Genomic DNA, 14,745 nt, shown 5'->3' with positions numbered 1-14,745 from the left:
CTGAAGGAAACAGATGCAATCTCTTCCATCTCTCCCTGTGCTGACGTCTTTCTGTGCTGCTCATCACTCTCATCAGCTGTTTCTGAGCTGCCTCTAACCCACAGTTGGAAATTCAAAGCTGGGCCCCTCCCCGTCTGCAGCTTTGATGTCCCTTTCTGCCCCTCCACATCACCTACATCACTCCCTTTGAACACCGGCATAGTGATAAGGTTTACAACATTACTTCCCGTTAGGATGAGGGCATCCAAACCCTGCATGTCTGAGGACCATCTGCTGCTTCTGACATGGCGTGGGGAAGTATCTTCTAGCAGAAAGATGAGGTTAGGTTGCTTCAGTGTGGAGTTGCCACACTTTGTGAATCAGAGCCCTCAAATACATGCATAAACATTATTTAAACCCAATATAAAACTGTCTGATATTTATCAAGCTTCATTTAGTTAGGGATCAAAATTAAATTATTGATTAGTTAATGACTTAAGCTGCATCAGTGTCATCCTCTAAAGCAAACAGAAGAATATCTACCTGAAGGGACTAATTCAATTCTCAGTCAGCTTCAGAAAACATTTGATTTCATGCCACTGAGGGTTATCATAAGCCTGAAAGCCACAGGTTTGCATTTAATTTACATCTGAACTGAAGTTTTGGACTTTGAATTCACTGCATAATTAAATTCTACTGAAAGCCAGAGCTTGGATGTTTGGATCTGGAGCATTTTTTTTTTTTTTTAGGTCATTTAAGAGACAGGAGACAGCAAGGCCTGCTTACTCAGCAGCTTGCAGAAAGTTTTCCAAATCTGGACAGATGAGAGGGGAGCATCAGTGATATCACTGGCAGATTACATTATGACAGTTGATGGAAAAGGCCTTCAGAGGAACAGAATGCAATAGAAATACTGGAACAGAATGAGAATTGCAGACAAGTGTCTGGGATCTAGTCTTGGAAAATACCCAGTGTTAGCAACTTCACTGGAAAGCTACAGAAGACAATTAGGAGACAATAAATCTCTGTGAAAATGTTGTCTTAATCCTCATAGGTTTAGGGATAATTTATACCAGCAAGCCTAGAAGAAATATCAAGAATTTTCTGGAGAGGAAGAAAAACTAATATTGGTATTTCTTTCCTTGATGACTCTATCTTGCTCTTCAGCACCACTTCTGTTTAAAATGGGAAAATATAAGCTGCGTATCTGCTGCTACTACTAATTTTAAAATGAATAACTCCTTTTTTTCTTTTTCCCAAGAAGTAGAAACTTTTAACTTCTTAGTAGTTGATGAGATATGTGGACCTTGGAGCTAACTGGAGTCTCGCTATTTATGTTATGGTAGAACCTAGAGATCATAATCAGTCTTCCAGGTGCTGCACACATAGAGACAACCTGCTCCAAATAGACTCAAAATAGGTAAAGGGTGGAGGGGGGACAACAAAAAGATAAGGGGAAGTAGTGTGAGCTCAGGCTGCCAAACAGCTTGGAGGTGGGACTTCTCAGTGGTGTCCTCCATCACCCTGTGCTCCAGGAGGGATTTTCCGCTGTTTTCCTGAGTGTTGTCTTTGTGGATTTCTAGCTAATGTCTAACTCATGTCACTGACATGGCCAAAACTCAGCCTATAGTCTTATTTTTTTTTCTTTTGGAGTATATATGTTGTTCCCCCTCAGAGATACCCACCCATGAAAAAGAAATTCTGGCAGAGTTCTCACTCTAATGGCACAGAGAAAGCCACTACAAAAAGATGCACTGCTATTTTTATGCCTCATCCAGCTGCCCTCCATAGCTTTCTGTTTGTGTTCTCCTCTTTTAGTAGACTGCTTTATCACCAAACAGAGGGTGGGGGCTGGAGCTGGGAAGAAGCACCTAAACAAAGCTGACTGCAAAGCAGAGGTGGGTTGGCTATGGGCGTGGTGACAGGGAATTCTTCCTCCAGAGCCTAACTTTGACCATAAACTCTAGTTCCACTTAGTAACCTAAATTGCCTCAATTTTGTCCAGCTTCCCCACTTCACTCATATAAAGAGCAATAAAGGAAGACAAGGGTGAAATAACCTCTAAATAAAAGATGAGGTAATTCTGAAGGCACATTAGACTTTTATGTGTATTATGGCTTTTTATATAAGCCCACTGAGGGCTGAAGCATCTCCAGTATGGAGCTGTCACCTGGTATTTTCCACTTTATGGCAGTTTGCATAAAATGTGGGTGTCTCTCGTGCAAATTACTCAGAATTCCTTACTAAATTCTGGGGTGGGGAGGGAATTGCATTGATGGAGATGGTTTTGTTGTTGTTGTCTCCTATTTTCCTCTAACTGTGGCCATCCTTTTCAAAGAAAATAGAACTAGAACCATCTTTATGCAAATCAAAGATCTCACTGAGATGAAAGAAGGTGTTGCCCAAGAAATTCGCTGAACTGAATGTACGGGATTGATGTGAGTGAAATTCTGGATGAAATTCAGCAGTTTGTGTTATACTGCTTGGATGATCCTAAACATCTGACCTTAAAATCTGTGAGCCATATATAGTGAGATTAATGACGGTATGGATGCTGTAGCAATCCTACAAACATGAACGACTATTGGTCTAATGCATTACAAGTTTTAGAATATTTTACTCTGGCTGAAAAAAAATAATTCTTTCAGACATTACTGACTACAAAATTTCTAACTTGCCCCTTTTCTCTTTATTTGCTGTCTTGTTTGGTGGATGAGCTGATGTGTTTTTGTTAAAGAAGTGTGTGAAGCCCTGGCATAGGACAGAGACATCAAATGCAGTAGGAGCATGCTGTTAGCTGTGACGGGAACTACTATGTAGACCGAATTCTGTTTCTGCTCCTCTCTTCTTTCCTGAAGGGCACAAGAGAGAAGAGATTAGCTGTGTCATCTATGATGGAAATCAATTTGCTCGAAGGGAATCCCTGGAAGGTCTAAAACCTACTTGACTACATTCAGACTTGTCAAGTCTCATGTATTATCTGGGAGAGTCTCTCACTTGCTCACCTCCTGCCTCATCCCAGACACTGGCAGCAGGGTGACCTGACTTCATTCTTGCTATGGGGCCTCAAGGGCTGTGTAACTTCCTGGGGAAAGCTACCAGTTGTATCAGGATTAGGAGACGCAGTACTTGGAAACCAGAGTGTGTATATGAGGGTGACCTCACATCCATAGGAGACTTGGTGGAAGAGACACTGTTCCAGTGCTACTTGTGAAACTATCTGACTTCTGAAATCTCACATATGCAGGGTTAGAAAAATCATAAACCCGTAGGTCCTCCAGCACTCTACTCACTCCTGGTTTTTTTGTTTGTTTGTTTTTGTTTTTGTTTTTTGTTTTTGTTTTGTTTTGTTGTTTGGTTTTTTTTTTTAAAGCAAGGTGTGCTGGAGGAAGGAATAAATATTTCTGATCTTGTTGCCCCACAGCTGCCATTAGTTATGGTAAGTTCAAGGACACATGGACTCCAGGTCAAGAAGGAGGCAGTAATTAGCAAATTTCACCCCCCTTTCCCCTCTGGCTTACTTAGGAGTGTAGAACTTCTCCCGAGAAATGGGATTAACTCATAGGTTTGATAAAGAGATATAATCTTCTTGTAAAGGATCTAAGCAAAGTGAATCCTCCTCTCACTTGGCAAACTATCCCACTGTTTAATCATTCTTACCTCCAGGAAATAGCATCTTGTCTCAAGGTCAAGGTTATCACATTTCCACTCCAGCTACTGGAACCTGTCATGACTTTCTAGGAGACAGGCTCCCCAGAGAGCTGGTTTAGCTCTCTGTTCTGAGATGCCTAGCACTTCAGTTCACTGAAGTGGCCTCTGGATTGGTCTAAGGTGCTCCCTAACTGGCAAGAATGGGACAGCTGGGAGGAGGCAGGAGATACATCAGCCAGGAGGGAAAGAGAGTTCCTCCATTTCTGGGGGCTGGTAGTCATGCTTACAGGAGGTGAAGAAGTGGGTTTACCTCCCCAGTTAGCTCAGTGTGCTCTGCTCTCATCAGTCATCCTTGCTCATTGGTCTCCAAAGGGAAAATTGAATTGGTTGAAGGGACTGGATTCTCAACGGAGTGCAACCACAGGGTTTGGGGTTCCCCTGGTTTGTGATGTGACACTGACCCCACTGCTGCACAACTGCTGCCTAACTCCTTTTGGGTTGACTGGTGGCCAGGTCTGCCCAAGGAGCTTTTGCTGGTGTACCAAAGAAATACCAGACAGGACTCCAGGATCTCAGGCAACACTTTGAGACTGACCCAAACTGTTGTGAGCATGCCCTTATCCCCTCAGAGAAATGCTCTTTTTATTCTGCTTGGAGACCTGGCAGAAGTGCTCCTGGTAGAGACTTCTTTTATATGGGCTTGTTTTGGCCCATAAAAAGTGCATCTACAGAAGGAGGTTTTGAATTGCCAGCTGTAGCCCTGGAGTCAAAACCTCAGGCCTTTTATAGTATAGCCCTTGTCCTGGGAAAAGAGTCAAACCTGCTGCCTGTTGTTGGCTGAACAAATCCCGGCCAGAGCCATCCAGGTCTCCTGGCCTGCCTTGACCCTGCACTCCTCAAACCATTATTGCAACAGTGTCAAGGGAAGATTCAGGGCAGCTGTCCGAAAGCAGCCAAAGCAAACAAGGAGTAGGCAACGTGTTCTGGGGCCCCAGAGCCAAAACCTCAGCCTGCAGGGAGCCAGACAACGGGGTGCAGAGCACCAACCATCTCCTAGCGGACCTGGAGCCAGAAGCTGGCTTCACATTGCTGGAATCCAGCCGCAAGGAAGAACTCGGTGGAGGTAAGTCCCTGGAGTCCTCTGCTGAGTAGTTTATTGATGTCTTGGTTAACCACCTGTGGTGTGAGCCAAGTATGTCTGTGAAACTGACTTCTCCAGTGCTGCTGGGGTAAGTACCTGCTGTCCAGAGAATAGGGAAAGAAGGATGAGGGAGAAAGGAAGAGCCATATGTTCCTGCTTGTAATCCAGTTGGTTAGCACGAGAGAGTGAGAGGCAAGTGTGGCGGAGTGAGGGTGTTTTTGACTGTACATTTGTTATTGCCATGAAATGAATATTTTTTTCCAAGTAAAGCAAATAGTGCCACTAATGTCTTGAACAGCATAGGAGACATAGAAAAACTCAATGTCCTCAAATACAAGAAACTTTTCCTTAATTGTGCAGGGTCTTGACTCAAATCCAGCTGAAGATACTTGGGCCAACCCCATCAACATCTCTATTGAAATGTCAGCCTGTCGGTGGTGGCTTTTCATGCGTGTGGCTAACAAATTCTCCTCTGTGGCCTTTGCAGTCTGGACCTTGAACTGTCTAAAAGAAATAGTTTTACAGATATAGCTGGCACATATTTGCTTGTACCTCAATCCTCTGGTTAAAAATTGCTAATGGGTGTGGACAGCCTTGTCATCCTGGATGTTCCTGTCTTCCCTTGGCTCACCTTCACTACTGGATAATCTGCAGCCTTTCATCTGTGCAGAAAGGAAATGTTGTGAAACTCTCTGTGCCATCTCCAAGCTGGCTTCTAGTTAATGAAAAGGGGAGTGTCTTCATATTCCTGTGTGTTGACTAAGTAAATCTAGAAAGGATCCTTTGGTTATCACTGCATTCCTTAATGATTTTGTGTGTGTTTAAGTTTTTTTTTTTTTTTGCCGTTGAAGCATAGGAAATGTTGATACTTAATAGGGCTAAAAAGAAGACCATGTCCTTGTGCTTGTTTTAGTAAATGAATTGATTTTGTGAAAAAAAGAATAGGTATTAGTTAGAACACTACAATGCTCATAATAAGCAAAAAAGTTGCACCATTCAGTAGATGAACTAAGGATGCAAGTTCAGCATTCAGCTAACTAAAATAATGGATAAATGCAGGTAAAACAATTACCCTCAAGCACCTGCTCTTCAACTAAAAATGTCATTGAAGCTATCAAGGCTTCTCACTGAAGGAGGGAGGTCACTCATGGGCATAGATAGATTGGACTGAGATGACTAAGATAGTTATTGTTTCTAGCTGTCCTCCTCATTTCTCTCCTGGTGATCATCACCTTGCTGAAATGCTGATGAAGCTGATCTTGAACTACCACGCTGAGAGCTCAAACCAAGGCTTATTTTCACATCCCTTTCTGTAAACTTCAGTGGGTTTGGGTCATTTTGTCGGGCTGCCTCAGTGGCAGTGCTGGCAAACTCTGCAAGCAGTAACTGCTCCAACCATCTCACTCGTGTTTGAGATTAAGGTATTTATTGACTAATTTTAATTTATAGCAGCTGAAGATATGGTCTTACTCTGTTTGCTTTCTAAAATCATGTGTGGTTCTGATGGGCAAATGCAATTTGGCCAGTAGTGCGGGAGAACCAAATGATTAGATCTGATCTGCAGGTAAATAAATATCCATCAATAACTTGACCTCTGTCATCTACTCCAATCTTGCTTCTTTATACAGGGATCAGTGATGTTAATAATTAAGATTCAACCTGTGGCTGTTTGAATAAGATCCTAATTGAGTTGTTTCATACTAACTTCAGCTTTGGAGTCTTCCCTCTGGAACCATTCAGTTATTGCCAACATTCATAAAATTATTATTGCTCTCAAGCAGTCATCATCATGGCTAGGCTTCACGAACGAAGATTTGGGAAGGGCTCTACCCAGCAGTAAGTGTATACGAAACACATACACACAGTGCATGCTACAAACCCAAATGCTTCAGTTGCTGCTTGGTCTCTTGTTTGCCTGGCCAGTGTCTGATCCTGATGGCTCATGGGGACATCTAATGGCTGAGTGACAGACCACAATGAAACTCCCCATTGTATGTCTTTGTTGATGTTTTTATCACAATTTGTTTTCTCTCTTCTTTGACACTTCGAACCTTTAAAAAATTTGTCAGTTTTACTGATTAACTTGTTTAATTTTCTCACTTTTAGGGGCAAACTGTAATCATGAGCTGTAATTTCAATCTAGTTAGTGAACTCTTTCTTCTAAGCAGAAAAACCACTGAGAAACCTAAGGATACTCATCTGCCTAATTGAGCAAGAAAGATACAGGGATGACTTCACTGTGAAACAGAAATATTTTCAGTAAATACTGGTTGTTGAACTCTGATCAGTCTACCACAGAAAGACCTCATCTGAAACGAGGTCTCTAAGCTGAATGAAAGTTTTGCCGCTGAGACAGCTTATGTTTTTTTGTTTCATTGTGTTATGGGTTTCATTTGGATTTTTTTTTTTTAATTTTTCTTTTAGTCTGGGGTAGAGTCCTGAAGGAAAGGACAGGGTTTTCCGTTTCTTGGCATTTTCAAATCAAGTCTGTATGCATTTTTGCAAGATGAGCTTTAGTCAAACCTGAACTCCTACACTCAACCCGGAAGTGTAGTATGTGGTTTGATGGATCATGCAAGAGGCTAGACTTAATCTTTTAATGGGCCTGTCTAGCTTTAGGTTTATGAAGAAATATTTGGTGTCTTGGTGTGTATATAAGACTTTCTTGACTGCAGGCTCGGTTGGCATAAAATTCTGTAGTTACTTTGACCATGGTTTCTTGTCTTTGGTCTTTTCTTGTCTTTGATGGAGCTCTTTATATTAACAGAGATTTTGTCTTTTTGTGCTCACCTTTACGTTCTTCTCTTGCCCTACTCTGACACTTCAACCTCAACTGTTTTATTGCCCAGGATGGATGAAGGCTACTGATGTTAAAATGTGCTCAGGGTAGTACAATCCTGCTTCTGCTTTGATTTTTGTACATCCTACACCTGCACATGGTGTCCAGATTTTGGCTTATAGATGTCTGTAGCTACTGAAGAAATTCCTGAAACTCATCGAGTTTTCTATCCAGACCTTTATACTGTGAGGAATCCTTCAGGCTACCACAGTTGCAGGTTACACAATATATGTGGATGTTCTGCTATGGCTTGGGTAGGCAATCACTTGGCTGAATTACTCACTGGAAAGCAGAATAATTAATAATGTTAAATCAAATATAACCTAATCTAAAGGCGTAGCTGATGATGTGCTTATCAACATACTTTTCTGATTTTTATCAGGTGGAAAGTTGTATCTTCAAAGATTAAAGGAAAGAAAAAGAAATCTTAATACCCAGTGATGAAAGTATTGGTAGCATCAGTGCAATCTGCAGATCTGACACAATATTATTTTGGAAAATTAATTTGCCGTTTCAGAGTATTAGTGAACATGCCTGAGATTTTACTGTTGAACAGAGTACCTTGTGGAGTTCATCCACATCAGCCTTAATCTGGCTTTTGCACGGCTATAAACAAATCTTCACACCAACAGGGAGCCAAACGGAGGTGCCAGGCTCCAGACAGGTGCAGGAACACATCTGGGCAGATGAGGTTTTATGGTCGGGACCTGCATTTAGCTGTGATTTGGCAGTGGGTAGCAAAAGCAGGAAATGAAACAGGATTATGGGATGCTGATAGCAAGGAATCAGAGCATGAACTCAAACTTAGATATCCGCCTGTCTGTTTTCCTAAAGCACTCATTACCATTGCCTGAGCTGGGCTGGAAATGAGTGTGTGAATGTAGCGTGTTACATCAGAGCTGAGGGCGGTGTCTCAGAGGCAAAAGCAGGAGTTGTTGATGGAAAAATGGATTTACTAAAGGTATGTTAAGGGAAGAAGAAGCTTTTTTCTGAGGTATTTAAAACTGATGTAAATAAATACATATATTTTGGCTTCCTGATTTGCCAGTGCAAGGAGAAGTAAACAGTAGATTACTAAAATAAAGCAAGATAAAGACAGATTAAGTAGAAATGCTACTTATAACATTTTCAAAGAATTTCCATTCTTGCATCCTGTGGAAATGAAGAAACCTGTTCAGTCACTGAGTGAAGGTGGTAACCATGATCAGGTGGAGCTGGGTTTGTTGATGATTTTTTTTGTCTCATTTTTAACTGTGTGATTAACTAAGCTTGAGATGGGAGCAAAGCTCTCATTTTTACAATTGCGTTCAGAAATTAAAAGCCTTAAATGACTAAAAGATAAGGGCAATTTGGCATGCACTTTCTACAGTGTCAGATAATGATACTTTTTCTGAAGGGATTGCTCTTTTATGACTAACATGTAAAACCTCTCATTCATACTGGAATATATGACTAAAACACACAGATTTAAGTGTGTCAGGAAGGGGCTTTTGTAGCTAACATCTAGGAAACAGCAATTTGAGGAAAGAAAAAAGATAGGTAGATTAGCTGGAACCAAGTCACAGATTTCTAGCTAGAGAAGGTTACAGGCATATGCAGTCATGTATGACATTTGTTGGATTAATTTGTATTTGTGAAATGCAAATTTGATTCAGTAGGCTTTGATGATGCAGAGGTGCATAGGTCTTTGCACACACATCAGACCTGGAATAGTTGATATGACAATGCAACTTGGGTTTTTTTCCTTTCACTTCATATCCTTGCATTCATTTTCTCCAAGAAACTGTCCTCACTGAAGAGAACCTCATCCACCTTCTCCTGTTAGATAATGCCTTGTCCACAAATGTTTTCAATGTGCAAGGCAAAGTACTCATTCAAAGACTGGTGTAAAATATATGCAACAGGACCTGAAACTTGAGATAATTCACTTAATTTTGTTTATTAATTCTCGTCACAACTGAGTTGGTTTTATCCTTGGTTTTGAAGTTTGCTTTGCTTAATCCATGTCTCTCTCCAGTGCCCCTTTTTACTGTACTATGGGAACACCTCAAGCATACAAAAAAAAAAGCAAAGGCAAGATAGAGTATTAGCACAGAATTTACAAAACTCATTGCAGAATAGGGAGCTGAATACAAGCCTCTTATATGACCTTAAATTACTTTGCCTTTCTCTATCTTCTGATTAGCCTTCCTCTTTGAGCCAGTCCTTGATTTCTTTGACTGAGTGCTGCTCAAAAGTGTTACTTTTATTTGAAATATCTAAGAGTGAGTACTCATTTTAATTGAAAGAAGAAATTCAAGTGTTCTCTCACAATTAATCTTTAAAGTGATTCTCCATTTCCTGAGGCCAAAGGAAGTAGAAAAAACATTAGACTTTTCTGCCTAAAATTTGTTTCTCAAATTCTCTTCTTTTACAGATAAAAGGCCCTTTGGTTCTCTTGTCTCTGCCACACAATGAAAAATTTCCTTAAGAAATCCTATGTGTTTTTTCCACCAGCCCCACATTCCTTTTGCCTTACACACCCTGGATTTAATGTGCAAAGACAGAGACATTTACAAAACCTTGCTTTGGCACAGTAAAAATAGCAAATCACTGAAAAGTGGGCAGTAGATATTTTCCTTATGCAATAGCTGTAAAGAAGGCAAACTGGTACCATCAGCACAAATGATGCAGTTGCCACCCATGTTTAGAGTTCCTGAAACACAAACCTTTTCATCATCCCCCTCCATTTCAGAAACCATCATCCTGTACAGCAATTATGGGCCCTAGATCAAGTTTTTGCTCATAAGCCTTTGCAGCTCTTCCAGATCAATTTGTGCCAGAGGAAATGCTGTGGTGGGATAAACACAGTGCTCCAGCCAGAGTCAGCACTCAAAGTTACCAGGACCAAAATCATTCTGGGCTTTCTCTGTCACCAGCATAGAGAGAAAAGTGTTGTGAGGAGGCAATTCTGACCCTTTTGGTCTCCACTAAGTACAAGACAGAGTCTTCAACCTGCTTGAGATGGGATGAATCCAAACCTTGCTGCTTCTGTGAGTGCAGTAATTAATCCTCTGTCTGTCAGCTAGCTAAGTCCATGAAGTGGGAGGAAGGCTCTTTGTATCCCAAGTTTTGAAAAGAAAAGTAAATACTGTTGTGTGTTTTAACTTATTTTCTAGATTTTAGAACAGGCTTCTTAGCCTTGTTTTCAAAGAAAAAAAGGCATATGTTGCAATACACTGCTTAAGTGTGTCCATATGTCTTACGCTGGTACATTTTGAACCCGTTTGATGACTCTGGTCATAGTGGAAGAAAGCAAAACTGTAAACATAACTAGGTTCTTCTAAATTTAGTGAAAATTATCACTCAGATAAAAAAAATTATCCTGCGCATGCCCTCAGCTGTGAGAGAAATAGAGAATCCACCCTGCAGAGAGCTCCTGTAGACACCTCAGACATGAGAAGAGTTTTGCCCACAGCTTGTGCCATGGGCAGCAAAGAGGTGCAGATGCCTCAAGGTGCAGATGCCTCAGAAATCAACTCTCAGGAGTGCTGGTGTTCGTGTTGATACAGTTTGAAGCAAGGGAAGATATACAACATCTCTGCCTCCTGTCCTTAAATATGACCATATACATCAGGGTCTGCAGGTTAGGTTGTCTGAGAAGACCTGGGTTTAACAAAATAGCAAGTGGAGGTGCATTGGAGGGGTTCAACGTAAATGTGAATTTTCGCAGTTTCTGTAAATATCTGCTCATGTTGACTTTAAATCCCCTGGAACAACCTCTGGTACCATGACACCAACACGAGGTCAGGGCAAGCCTCGCACGCGGGTGAGCACCTCAGCTGTGTGCATCCTGGCTGGCACAGTTTCAGCAACTTACTTCCAATTCATTGATGCATGTGGATAGAAGAGAAAATCTGATATGTGCACTGCAGAATAGCTGTCTCTGTCTTTCCTACGCTGTTAACTTGTAGCCTTTCTGCGCAAATATTTCTCAGAGCAAGTTTTTCTAAGGGTTCTCCCTTTAAATTGGGCAGGAAAAGCCTACATAAGCACTAAACCAGTCATTTTCTGCAGCAAGTTCTGGCACTTTCCTTCAGCCAGAATGAGTATTATTATTTCTTGTTATATTTTCCCTAAGCTTTTCTCAGTTTGTGTTTCCAGATGTAAAAATACTGTCAAGTTGAGGGAGCCTGACAAAACCCTGTTCTATGGTGAAGGCAGAACTGAATGCTGGCAGTGATGTCTGAGATGGGTTCGATGCAGATGCTTTTAATCTGGTGTTCAGAAGATCCCACAAATGAAAAGGAACAAATTCCACAAAAGGAAAAAATGTCTCTCTAAACTACTTATAAAAACCTAAGAGCCAAACAGACGTGTGATATACAAGTTATGAGCCATGGGTGAAACTTTAGAATCTTAAAACTATTTAAAACCCTTGTAAATGTTCAAACTCTAGGCTCAAGGATATTTATATTTTGAATTTTGCTTTTTGTACAGAGGGTGAATTTTGGTTTAGACATAGAGTGGAAAGTGATCTCCTGGTTCACTAAATCTGTTCCCACTCTGTTGGAGGCAAATATGTCATAAAAATGTATTTAGTAAATTTATCGAGTTCCACCATAACTCTGTTTATGCTTTGGGGTTTTTCCTATGGAAACTTCTGGAGACTAATTGCTCTGATAGATAGATTTTTTTTTCTTGCAATTTCCAAGCTGACTCTATTCATGGCTGGTTTGTACTCGATTCCCTCTTGAGTCAACAAAGTCCTTCAGCTTAAATATGTTTTTTCAGTCCATAGTTCAGACCTGCAGTTATAAGGAAAAAAAAATGTTGTATTCTCATTTTAAATTTCTTTGAAAATGTGTGGCTGGAATTGTACACTTTATTCTTACATTTTGGTGTGGTGGCTTTAGTCCCTTTTCATTTTTTTCTTGAAATATCACATCACAAAACAGTTTGGCATTCCATTTTCCTTTTTGACAGTTGTAACATAGTGGCTGCACACAGTTTTCTGTTGTCTGTATACACAATATCTTCTGTATCTATTTACTGAGCCCCTATTTGTGATTAATATTAGTGGTGTTAATTCCTAGCTGTGGGACCTTGCATTTAATAGTTTTGCATTCCAGTCCATCTCTATTATTCAAGGTTCTCCTGTTCTCCTTGTATGATAATCTTGTGTTCTGCAGTGTAAGCAATGCCTCCCATCTCTGCATCATCAATTTCTCAGTTAAAATATTTTGTCTTGGTGTTGGTGATCTCCACTCTAATTTCTTTGCATTTCCCAAATTTCCTGTTTACCATAGTCTTTTGCTTTTTCTCCCCCAAAGAGCAAGTAAGGTGTGCAAACTCCTATTTTTCATTTTCCATTTTGCTCAGTTTAAATAATTTTCAAGGTGACAGCTACATGCTAAATGTCTGTTGTTCTGGAGATATCACAGCACAATTGTGCCTTCTTGTTAAATATGTTTATTTTTTTATTACGATAGAGAATATCTGTTTATCTAGACAAGGAAGGAGGAAAGAGAAGGACTTTGGAGCACTGGCCCTTACAGCCTCTCTGCATGCAGAGCACAGCCTGTGTCTTTCACAGGGACTGTATTAAAATCTTTCTCACTCTGGGCCTTTATCCTGAGACTGTGGTGGGTACCTCTACTGGGAGTTTTAAGAAAGTATTCTTTGTGAGTTTGGGCCACAAAATTATAGAATAATTTGGGTTGGAAGAGAGCTTAAAGATCGTCTAGTCCAGCCCCCTAGCAATCAGCTTGCTCAGAGCCCCAACCAGCCTGACCTTGAATGTTTTCACCTGTCTGGGCAACCTGTTCCTGTGTTTTACTATCCTCATTGTAAAAAATTTCTTCCTTATATCTAGCCTAAATCGACTCTCCTGCAGTTTAAAACCATTACCCCTTGTCCTATAGCAACAGGCCCTGCTAAAAAGTTTGTCCCCAGATATCTAAAGATTAGGACCGCATAATGGGCTCCCAAAATGTTGTTTGTGCGCTACCATATAAAATTCCTGTGAAGTTAGCTCTTTTTCTTTCTCTCCTTATAAAATCTGTTCTTGGCACAGCTGTGTGCAAACATGCAATATGTCTGGTAATCGTTTTGTGGCTGTAGCACCTACAAACATGTTCCTGCCACATAAACTATGTAAACATAAACTTGTCACTCCATTATGATGGTATGTCACTACTAACTTACTGTAGATCCAGGTATCCCTCATCATATTTCTATGTGATGTTTGGTTTCCCTTCCTTTCTTCTTCATAGATTTTGCTCATTTCCTATATTGCATGTATGTCCCTTGTCCCTGCTTTTCTTGGGTTTTGTGATACCACCTTAATCAAGCCTGAGACTGCCTGAGACTGGCTGTACAATGCTGGGCGCTGGTGAAACCCCTGGTGTGCTGCCAAAGCTTCTAGGTGTTACTGAGCTACTAAGGAAAAGAGATAACGATGGTGTGGGAGGGAAGAAAAATGTATTGTGTGGACAAAACTTCCCTCTCGTTTATAATATCCTGAATCTCTGTTAAAAGTAAGGAAACGTAGAAAGAGTTTTTATGTTCATGTAGGAAACAAACTGAAAACCAGAAAAATTGATGAGTTTGGTTTAGATGGGAAGGTACTGAACAGCTGCAAATATATCTGACGTTTAAATGAAGATGGTCCTGATGAATGTTCCACAGTTATCACCGTATCGAGCACATTAACCTCATTACCAGGGGGATGTTGCAAACACACTGAACTTCCTCTAAAAGCAGCTTCACTTAATAGATAAACCACATTATTGAAGGAAAAGATTGCTTTTATCATGGACTCAATCCAACTGCCTTGCTACACCTGGCAACTTCCTTAAGATAAATGACATGATCCAAAGGGGTGGGAACCAGGTTGTGTTTGGGGTAGGAATGAAAATGCCCTTCTCTCCCAAAGACCTACAAACCCAAACCACACAGGAGTGACAGTGTGGGACCGTCTCTCCTATTGACATAGGCTTGAGATTTACATGCACTGGATATCTCAGTTGTCTTGCATACTGCTCTATCTGCAAATAATGTTCTTATCCTTCTTTCTGCTGGATTCAGTCACTGCTTTTCCAATTCCTTACCTACTTTCATGCCAGCAACTCCATACAACACAGATGGCTGGTAC

At 40.8% G+C, this 14,745-nt stretch overlaps 1 long non-coding RNA gene across 2 annotated transcripts in view; it reads left to right on the top strand.

Moving 5' to 3' along the window:
* Positions 1–4,639: 4,639 nt before the first annotated feature.
* The window catches only part of LOC108502367, a 99,263-nt gene continuing 89,157 nt past the window's right edge, over positions 4,640–14,745 (top strand). For both annotated transcript variants that reach the window (XR_001876482.1, XR_001876481.1), the window contains exon 1: positions 4,640–4,753. This is a non-coding gene — a long non-coding RNA (uncharacterized LOC108502367). The remainder of the gene's footprint in view (positions 4,754–14,745) is intronic.

The sequence above is a fragment of the Lepidothrix coronata genome, unplaced genomic scaffold, assembly GCF_001604755.1.
Source record: "Lepidothrix coronata isolate B3197 unplaced genomic scaffold, Lepidothrix_coronata-1.0 Scaffold117, whole genome shotgun sequence".
Taxonomy (NCBI): Eukaryota; Metazoa; Chordata; class Aves; order Passeriformes; family Pipridae; genus Lepidothrix; species Lepidothrix coronata.
Note: the sequence above shows the minus strand (reverse complement) of the source record. Positions and strands in the feature narration are given on the sequence as shown.